The following is a 9,789-nucleotide window of genomic DNA, read 5'->3' on the forward strand; positions in this document are numbered from 1 at the left end:
AGCTCGTTGAATCAAAGATGGTTAAGTTTACTAGCCATAGACATGAGTTGTCATTTGATTAACGGGATCACATCATTAGAGAATGATGTGATTGACTTGACCCATTCCGTTAGCTTAGCATTCGATCGTTTAGTATATTGCTATTGCTTTCTTCACGACTTATACATGTTCCTATGACTATGAGATTATGCAACTCCCGAATACCGGAGGAACACTTTGTGTGCTACCAAACGTCACAACGTAACTGGGTGATTATAAATGTGCTCTACAGGTGTCTCCAATGGTACTTGTTGAGTTGGCATAGATCGAGATTAAGATTTGTCACTCCGATTGTCGAAGAGGTATCTCTGGGCCCTCTCGGTAATGCACATCACTATAAGCCTTGCAAGCAATGTGACTAATGAGTTAGTTGCGGGATGATGCATTATGGAACGAGTAAAGAGACTTGCCGGTAACGAGATTGAACTAGGTATTGAGATACCGACGATCCAATCTCGGGCAAGTAACAGACCAATGACAAAGGGAACAACGTATGTTGTTATGCGGTTTGACCGATAAAGATCTTCGTAGAATATGTAGGAGCCAATATGAGCATCCAGGTTCCGCTATTGGTTATTGACCGGAGACGTGTCTCGGTCATGTCTACATTGTTCTCGAACCCGTAGGGTCCGCACGCTTAAAGTTCGGTGACGATCGGTATTATGAGTTTTAGTGTTTTGATGTACGGAAGGTAGTTCAGAGTCCTGGATATGATCACGGACATGACGAGGAGTCTCGAAATGGTCGAGACGTAAAGATCGATATATTGGATGACTATGTTTGGACACCGGAAGGGTTCCGGGAGGTTTCGGGCATATATCGGAGTACCGGGGGGTTACCGGAACCACCCGGGGAGTTAATTGGGCCTCATGGGCCCTAGTGGGAGAAGAGGAGGGGCGGCCAGGGCAGCCGCGCGCCCCCTCCCCCTCTAGTCCGAATTGGACAAGGAGGGGGGGCGCCCCCTTTTTTCCTTCTCTTCCTCTCTCCCTTCCTTCCCTTCTCCTCCTCCTACTTGGAAGGGGGAGTCCTACTCCCGCTGGGAGTAGGACTCCTCATGGGGCGCACCTAGGGAGGCCGGCCTCCTCCCCCTCCTCCACTCCTTTATATACGGGGAGGGGGGCACCCCTTGGAGACACAACATTGATCATTGATCTTTTAGCCGTGTGCGGTGCCCCCCTCCATCATAATCCACCTCGGTCATATCGTAGCGGTGCTTAGGCGAAGCCCTGCGTCGGTAGCATCATCATTACCGTCATCACACCGTCGTGCTGACGAAACTCTCCGGCGAAGCTCTGCTGGATCGAAGCTCGCGGGACGTCATCGAGTTGAACGTGTGCTGAACTCGGAGGTGCCGTGCGTTCGTTACTTGGATCGGTCGGATCGTGAAGACGTACGACTACACCAACCGCATTGTACTAACGCTTCCGCTTTTGGTCTACGAGGGTACGTGGACACACTCTCCCCTCTCGTTGCTATACATCACCATGATCTTGCGTGTGCGTAGGATTTTTTTTGAAATTACTACGTTCCCCAACAGTGGCATCCGAGCCAGGTTTTATGCGTAGATGTTATATGCACGAGTAGAACACAAGTGAGTTGTGGGTGATACAAGTCATACTGCTTACCAGCATGTCATACTTTGGTTCGGCGGTATTGTTGGATGAAGCGGCCCGGACCGACATTACACGTACGCTTACGCGAGACTGGTTCTACCGACGTGCTTTGCACACAGGTGGCTGGCGAGTGTCAGTTTCTCCAACTTTAGTTGAACCGAGTGTGGCTACGCCCGGTCCTTGAGAAGGTTAATACAACACTAACTTGACGAACTATCGTTGTGGTTTTGATGCGTAGGTAAGAACGGTTCTTGCTCAGCCCGCAGCAGCCACGTAAAACTTGCAACAACAAAGTAGATGATGTCTAACTTGTTTTTGCAGGGCATGTTGTGATGTGATATGGTCAAGACATGATGCTATATTTTATTGTAGGAGATGATCATGTTTTGTAACCGAGTTATCGGCAACTGGCAGGAGCCATATGGTTGTCGTTTTATTGTATGCAATGCAATCGCCTTGTAATGCTTTACTTTATCACTAAGCGGTAGCGATAGTCGTAGAAGCAATAGTTGGCGAGACGACAACGATGCTACGATGGAGATCAAGGTGTCGCGCCGGTGACGATGGTGATCATGACGGTGCTTCGGAGATGGAGATCACAAGCACAAGATGATGATGGCCATATCATATCACTTATATTGATTGCATGTGATGTTTATCTTTTATGCATCTTATTTTGCTTAGATCGACGGTAGCATTATAAGATGATCTCTCACTAAATTTCAAGGTATAAGTGTTCTCCCTGAGTATGCACTGTTGCGAAAGTTCTTCGTGCTGAGACACCATGTGATGATCGGGTGTGATAAGCTCTACGTTCAAATACAACGGGTGCAAGACAGTTTTGCACACGCAGAATACTCAGGTTAAACTTGACGAGCCTAGCATATGCAGATATGTCCTCGGAACACTGAGACCGAAAGGTCGAGCGTGAATCATATAGAAGATATGATCAACATAGTGATGTTCACCATTGAAAAGTACTCCATCTCACGTGATGATCGGACATGGTTTAGTTGATATGGATCACGTGATCACTTAGATGATTAGAGGGATGTCTATCTAAGTGGGAGTTCTTAAGTAATATGATTAATTGAACTTAAATTTATCATGAACTTAGTCCTGGTAGTATTAGCATATCTATGTTGTAGATCAATAGCTTGCGTTTTGCTCCCCTGTTTTATTTTTGATATGTTCCTAGAGAAAACTAAGTTGAAAGATGTTAGTAGGCTAGTAGCAATGATGCGGATTAGATCCGTGATCTGAGGATTATCCTCATTGCTGCACAGAAGAATTATGTCCTTAATGCACCGCTAGGTGACAGACCGATTGCAGGAGCAGATGCAGACGTTATGAACGTTTGGCAAGCTCGATATGATGACTACTTGATAGTTTAGTGCACCATGCTTTATGGCTTAGAATTGGGGCTTCAAAGACGTTTTTGAAATGCCACAGAGCATATGAGATGTTCCAAGAGTTGAAATTAGTATTTCAGACTCATGCCCATGTCGAAAGGTATGAGACCTTTGACAAGTACTTTGCCTACAAAATGGAGGAGAATAGCTCAGCTAGTGAGCATGTGCTCAGAATGTCTGAGTACTACAATCACTTGAATCAAGTGGGAGTTAATCTTCTAGATAAGATAGTGATTGACAGAGTTCTCTAGTCACTATCACTAAGTTGCTAGAACTTCATGATGAACTATAATATGCAAGGGATAACGGAAACGATTCCCAAGCTCTTCGTGATGCTAAAATCGACGAAGGTAGAAATCAAGAAAAGCATCAAGTGTTGGTGGTTGACAAGACCACTAGTTTCAAGAAAAAGGCAAAGGGAAGAAGGGGAACTTCAAAAAGAATGGCAAGCAAGTTGCTGCTCAAGTGAAGAAGCCCAAGTCTGGACCTAAGCCTGAGACTAAGTGCTTCTACTGTAAAGGAACTGCTCACTGGAAGCGGAACTACCCCAAGTATTTGGCGGATAAGAAGGATGGCAAAGTGAACAAAGGTATATTGGATATATATGTTATTGATGTGTACTTTACTAGTGTTTATAGCAACCCCTCGGCATTTTGATACTGGTTCAGTTGCTAAGAGTTGCAGAATGAACAGAGACTAGTTAAGGGTGAAGTGGCGATGTGTGTTGGAAGTGGTTCCAAGATTGATATGATCATCATGGCACACTCCCTATACTTTCGGGATTAGTGTTGAACCTAAATAAGTGTTATTTGGTGTTTGCGTTGAGCATGAATATGATTTGATCATGTTTATTGCAATACGGTTATTCATTTAAGTTAGAGAATAATTGTTGTTCTGTTTACATGAACAAAACCTTATATGGTTACACACCCAATGAAAATGGTTCGTTGGATCTCGATCGTAGTGATACACATATTCATAATATTGAAGCCAAAAGATGCAAAGTTGATAATGATAGTGCAACTTATTTGTGGCACTGCCGTTTAGGTCATATTGGTGTAAAATGCATGAAGAAACTCCATGCTGATGGGATTTTGGAATCACTTGATTATGAATCAATTGATGCTTGCGAACCATGCCTCTTGGGCAAGATGACTAAAACGCCGTTCTCCAGAACAATGGAGCGAGCAACAGATTTGTTGGAAATCATACATACTGATGTATATGGTCCGATGAATATTGAGGCTCGCGGCGGGTATCTTTATTTTCTAACCTTCACAGATGATTTGGGCAGATATGGGTATATCTACTTGATGAAACATAAGTCTGAAACATTTGAAAAGTTCATATAATTTCAGAGTGAAGTGGAAAATCATCGTAACAAGAAAATAAAGTTTCTACGATCTGATCGTGAGGAAGAATATTTGAGTTACGAGTTTGCTCTTCATTTGAAACAATGCGGAATAGTTTTCGCAACTCACGCCACCTGGAACACCACAGTGTAATGGTGTGTCCGAACGTCGTAACCGTACTTTATTAGATATGGTGCGATCTATGATGTCTCTTACCGATTTACCACTATCGTTTTGGGGTTATGCATTAGAGACAGCTGCATTCACGTTAAATAGGGCACCAACTAAATCCGTTGAGATGACACCGTATGAACTGTGGTTTAAAACCTAAGCTGTCATTTCTTAAAGTTTGGGGCTACGATGCTTATGTGAAAAGGTTTCATCCTGATAAGCTCGAACCCAAATCGGAGAAGTGCGTCTTCATAGGATACCCAAAAGAAAATGTTGGGTACACCTTCTATCACAGATCCGAAGGCAAGAACTTCGTTGCTAAGAGTGGATCCTTTCTAGAGAAGGAGTTTATCTCAAAAGAAGTGAGTGGGAGGAAAGTAGAACTTGATGAGGTAACTGTACTTGCTCCCTTATTGGAAAGTAGTTCATCACAGAAATCTGTTCCTGTGACTCCTACACCAATTAGTGAGGAAGCTAATGATGATGATCATGTAACTTCAGATCAAGTTACTATCGAACCTCGTAGGTCAGCCAGAGTAAGGTCCGCACCAAAGTGGTACGGTATTCCTGTTTTGGAGGTCATGTTACTTGACCATGACGAACCTACGAACTATGAGGAAGCGATGATGAGCCCAGATTCTGCGAAATGGCTTGAGGCCATGAAATCTGAGATGGGATCCATGTATGAGAACAAAGTGTGGACTTTGATTGACTTGCCCGATGATCGGCGAGCCATTGAGATTAAATGGATCTTCAAGAGGAAGACAGACGCTGATAGTAATATTACTATCTGCAAAGCTAGAATTGTCGCAAAAGGTTTTCAACAAGTTCAAGGTGTTGACTACGATGAGAGCTTCTCACTCGTATCTATGCTTAAGTCTGTCCGAATCATGTTAGCAATTGCCGCATTTTATGAAATCCAGCAAATGGATAAACAAAACTGCATTCCTTAATGGATTTATTAAAGAAGAGTTGTATATGATGCAACCAGAAGGTTTTGGTTAATCCTAAAGGTGCTAACAAAATATGCAAGCTCCAGCGATCCATCTATGGACTGGTGCAAGCATCTCGGAGTTGGAATGTACGCTTTGATAGTGTGATCAAAGCATATAGTTTTATACAGACTTGCGGTGAAGCCTGTATTTACAAGAAAGTGAGTGGGAGCACTACAACCTTTCTCATAAGTATATGTGAATGACATATTGTCGATCGGAAATGATGTAGAATTTTCTGGAAAGCATAAAGGAGTGTTTGAAAGGAGTTTTTCAAAGAAAGACCTCGGTGAAGCTGCTTACATATTGAGCATCAAGATCTATAGAGATAGATCAAGACGCTTGATAAGTTTTTTCAATGAGTACATACCTTGACAAGTTTTTGAAGTAGTTCAAAATGGAACAGTCAAAGAAAGAGTTCTTGCCTGTGTTCCAAGGTGTGAAATTGAGTAAGACACAAAGCCTGACCACGGCAGAAGATAGAAAGAGAATGAAAGTCATTCCCTATGCCTCATCTATAGGTTCTATAAAGTATGCCATGCTGTGTACCAGATATATTGTATACCCTACACTGAGTTTGGCAAGGGAGTACAATAGTGATCTAAGGGTAGATCACGGAACAGCGGTCAAAATTATCCTTGTTGGAATAAGGATATGTTTCTCGATTATGGAGGTGACAAAAGGTTCGTCGTAAAGGGTTACGTCGATGCAAGTTTTGACACTGATCCAGATGACTCTAAGTATCAATCTGGATACATATTGATAGTGGGAGCAATTAGCTAAAGTAGCTCCGTACAGAGCATTGTAGACATAGAAAATTGCAAAATACATACGGATCTGAATTTGGCAGACCCGTTGACTAAACTTCTCTCACAAGCAAAACATGATCACACCTTAGTTCTCTTTGGGTGTTAATCACATGGCGATGTGAACTAGATTACTGACTCTAGTAAACCCTTTGAGTGTTGGTCATATGACGATGTGAACTATGGGTGTTAATCACATAGTGATGTGAACTATTGGTGTTAAATCACATGGCATGTGAACTAGATTATTGACTCTAGTGCAAGTGGGAGACTGAAGGAAATATGCCCTAGAGGCAATAATAAAGTTATTATTTATTTCCTTATTTCATGATAAATGTTTATTATTCATGCTAGAATTGTATTAACCGGAAACTTAGTACATGTGTGGATACATAGACAAACAGAGTGTCACTAGTATGCCTCTACTTGACTAGCTCGTTGAATCAAAGACGGTTAAGTTTCCTAGCCATAGACATGAGTTATCATTTGATTAACGGGATCACATCATTAGAGAATGATGTGATTGACTTGACACATTCCGTTAGCTTAGCATTCGATCGTTTAGTATATTGCTATTGCTTTCTTCATGACTTATACATGTTCCTATGACTATGAGATTATGCAACTCCCGAATACCGGAGGAACACTTTGTGTGCTACCAAACGTCACAACGTAACTGGGTGATTATAAAGGTGTTGTACAGGTGTCTCCAATGGTATTTGTGGAGTTGTCATAGATCGAGATTAGGATTTTTCACTTCGATTGTCGGAGAGGTATCTCTGGGCCCTCTCGGTAATGCACATCACTATAAACCTTGCAAGCAATGTGACTAATGAGTTAGTTGCGGGATGATGCATTACGGAATGAGTAAAGAGACTTGCTGGTACGAGATTGAACTAGGTATTGAGATACCGACGATCGAATCTCGGGCAAGTAACATACCGATGACAAAGGGAACAACGTATGTTGTTATGCGGTTTGACTTCGTAGAATATGTAGGAGCCAATATGAGCATCCAGGTTCCGCTATTGGTTATTGACCGGAGACGTGTCTCGGTCATGTCTACATTGTTCTCGAACCCGTAGGGTCCGCACGCTTAAAGTTCGGTGACGATCGGTATTATTAGTTTTAGTGTTTTGATGTACCGAAGGTAGTTCGGAGTCCCGGATATGATCACAGACATGACGAGGAGTATCGAAATGGTCGAGACGTAAAGATCGATATATTGGACGACTATGTTTGGACACCGGAAGGGTTCCGGGAGGTTTCAGGCTAAATACTGGAGTACCGGGGGGTTACCGGAACCCCCCGGGGAGTTAATTGGGCCTCATGGGCCCTAGTGGGAGAAGTGGAGGGGCGGCCAGGGCAGCCGCGCACCCCCTCCCCCTCTAGTCCGAATTGGACAAGGAGGGGGGGCGCCCCCCTTTTTCCTTCTCTTCCTCTCTCCCTTCCTTCCCTTCTCCTACTCCTACTTGGAAGGGGGAGTCCTACTCCCGGCGGGAGTAGGACTCCTCATGGGGTGCGCCTAGGGAGGCTGGCCTCCCCCCTCCTCCACTCATTTATATATGGGGAGAGGGGCGCCCCTTGGAGACACAACAATTGATCATTGATCTTTTAGCCGTGTGCGGTGCCCCCCTCCACCATAATCCACCTCGGTCATATCGTAGGGTGCTTAGGCGAAGCCCAGCGTCGGTAGCATCATCATTACCGTCATCACACCGTCGTCCTGACGAAACTCTCCAGCGAAGCACTGCTGGATCGGAGCTCGCGGGACGTCATCGAGTTGAACATGTGCTGAACTCAGAGGTGCCGTGCGTTCGGTACTTGGATCGGTCGGATCATGAAGACGTACGATTACATCAACCGCGTTGTGCTAATGCTTCCGCTTTCGGTCTACGAGGGTACGTGGACACACTCTCCCCTCTTGTTGCTATGCATCACCATGATCTTGCGTGTGCGTAGGAATTTTTTTGAAATTACTACGTTCCCCAACACCGTCACCTAAGATCTTAGGTGTCAGAAAAGTGTTACTGCCAGCATTTTTTTTGTGACGGTGCTTGAGTGACAGACCGCATGACGTTGAAGGAAATATGCCCTAGAGGCAATAATAAAATTGTTATTTATATTTCCTTATATCATGATAAATGTTTATTATTCATGCTAGAATTGTATTAACCGGAAACATGATACATGTGTGAATACATAAACAAACATAATGTCACTAGTATGCCTCTACTTGACTAGCTCGTTAATCGAAGATGGTTGAGTTTCCTAGCCATGGACATGAGTTGTCATTTGATTAACGGGATCACATCATTAGGAGAATGATGTGATTGACTTGACCCATTCCGTTAGCTTAGCACTTGATCGTTTAGTATGTTGCTATTGCTTTCTTCATGACTTATACATGTTCCTATGACTATGAGATTATGCAACTCCCGTTTACCGGAGGAACACTTTGTGTGCTACCAAACGTCACAACGTAACTGGGTGATTATAAAGGTACTCTACAGGTGTCCCCGAAGGTACTTGTTGGGTTGGCGTATTTCGAGATTAGGATTTGTCACTCCGATTGTCGGAGAGGTATCTCTAGGCCCACTCGGTAATGTACATCACTATAAGCCTTGCAAGCATTGTAACTAATGAGTTAGTTACGGGATGATGTGTTACGGAATGAGTAAATAGACTTGCCGGTAACGAGATTGAACTAGGTATTGAGATACGGACGATCGAATCTCGGGCAAGTAACATACCGATGACAAAGGGAACAATGTATGTTGTTATCCGGTTTGACCGATAAAGATCTTCGTAGAATATGTAGGAGCCAATATGAGCATCCACGTTCCGCTATTGGTTATTGACCGGAGACGTGTCTCGGTCATGTCTACATAGTTCTCGAACCCGTAGGATCCGCACGCTTAAAGTTTCGGTGACGATTGTATTATGAGTTTTTGTGTTTTGATGAACCGAAGGTAGTTCGGAGTCCTAGATGTGATCACGGACATGACGAGGAGTCTCGAAATGGTCGAGACGTAAAGATCGATATATTGGACGACTATGTTCGGACACATGAATGGTTTCGGGGAGTTTCGGACATATACCGGAGTACCGGGGGGTTACCGAAACCCCCCGGGGAGACTAATGGGCCTATTGGGCCCTAGTGGAGAAGAGGAGGGCGGCCAAGGGCAGCCGCGCGCCCCCTTCCCCCTAGTCCGAATTGGACAAGGAAGGGGGGCGGCGCCCCCTTTCCTTTCCCCCCCTCTCTCCTTCCCTCTCCTCTCCTACTCTCACTTGGAAGGGGGGAGTCCTACTCCCGGTGGGAGTAGGACTCCTCATGGGGCGCGCCTAGGGAGGCCGGCCCCTCCCCCTCCTCCCCTCCTTTATATACGGGGAGGGGTCACCCC

The sequence above is a fragment of the Triticum aestivum genome, chromosome 5D (assembly GCF_018294505.1).
Source record: "Triticum aestivum cultivar Chinese Spring chromosome 5D, IWGSC CS RefSeq v2.1, whole genome shotgun sequence".
In the NCBI taxonomy this organism is placed as follows: Eukaryota; Viridiplantae; Streptophyta; class Magnoliopsida; order Poales; family Poaceae; genus Triticum; species Triticum aestivum.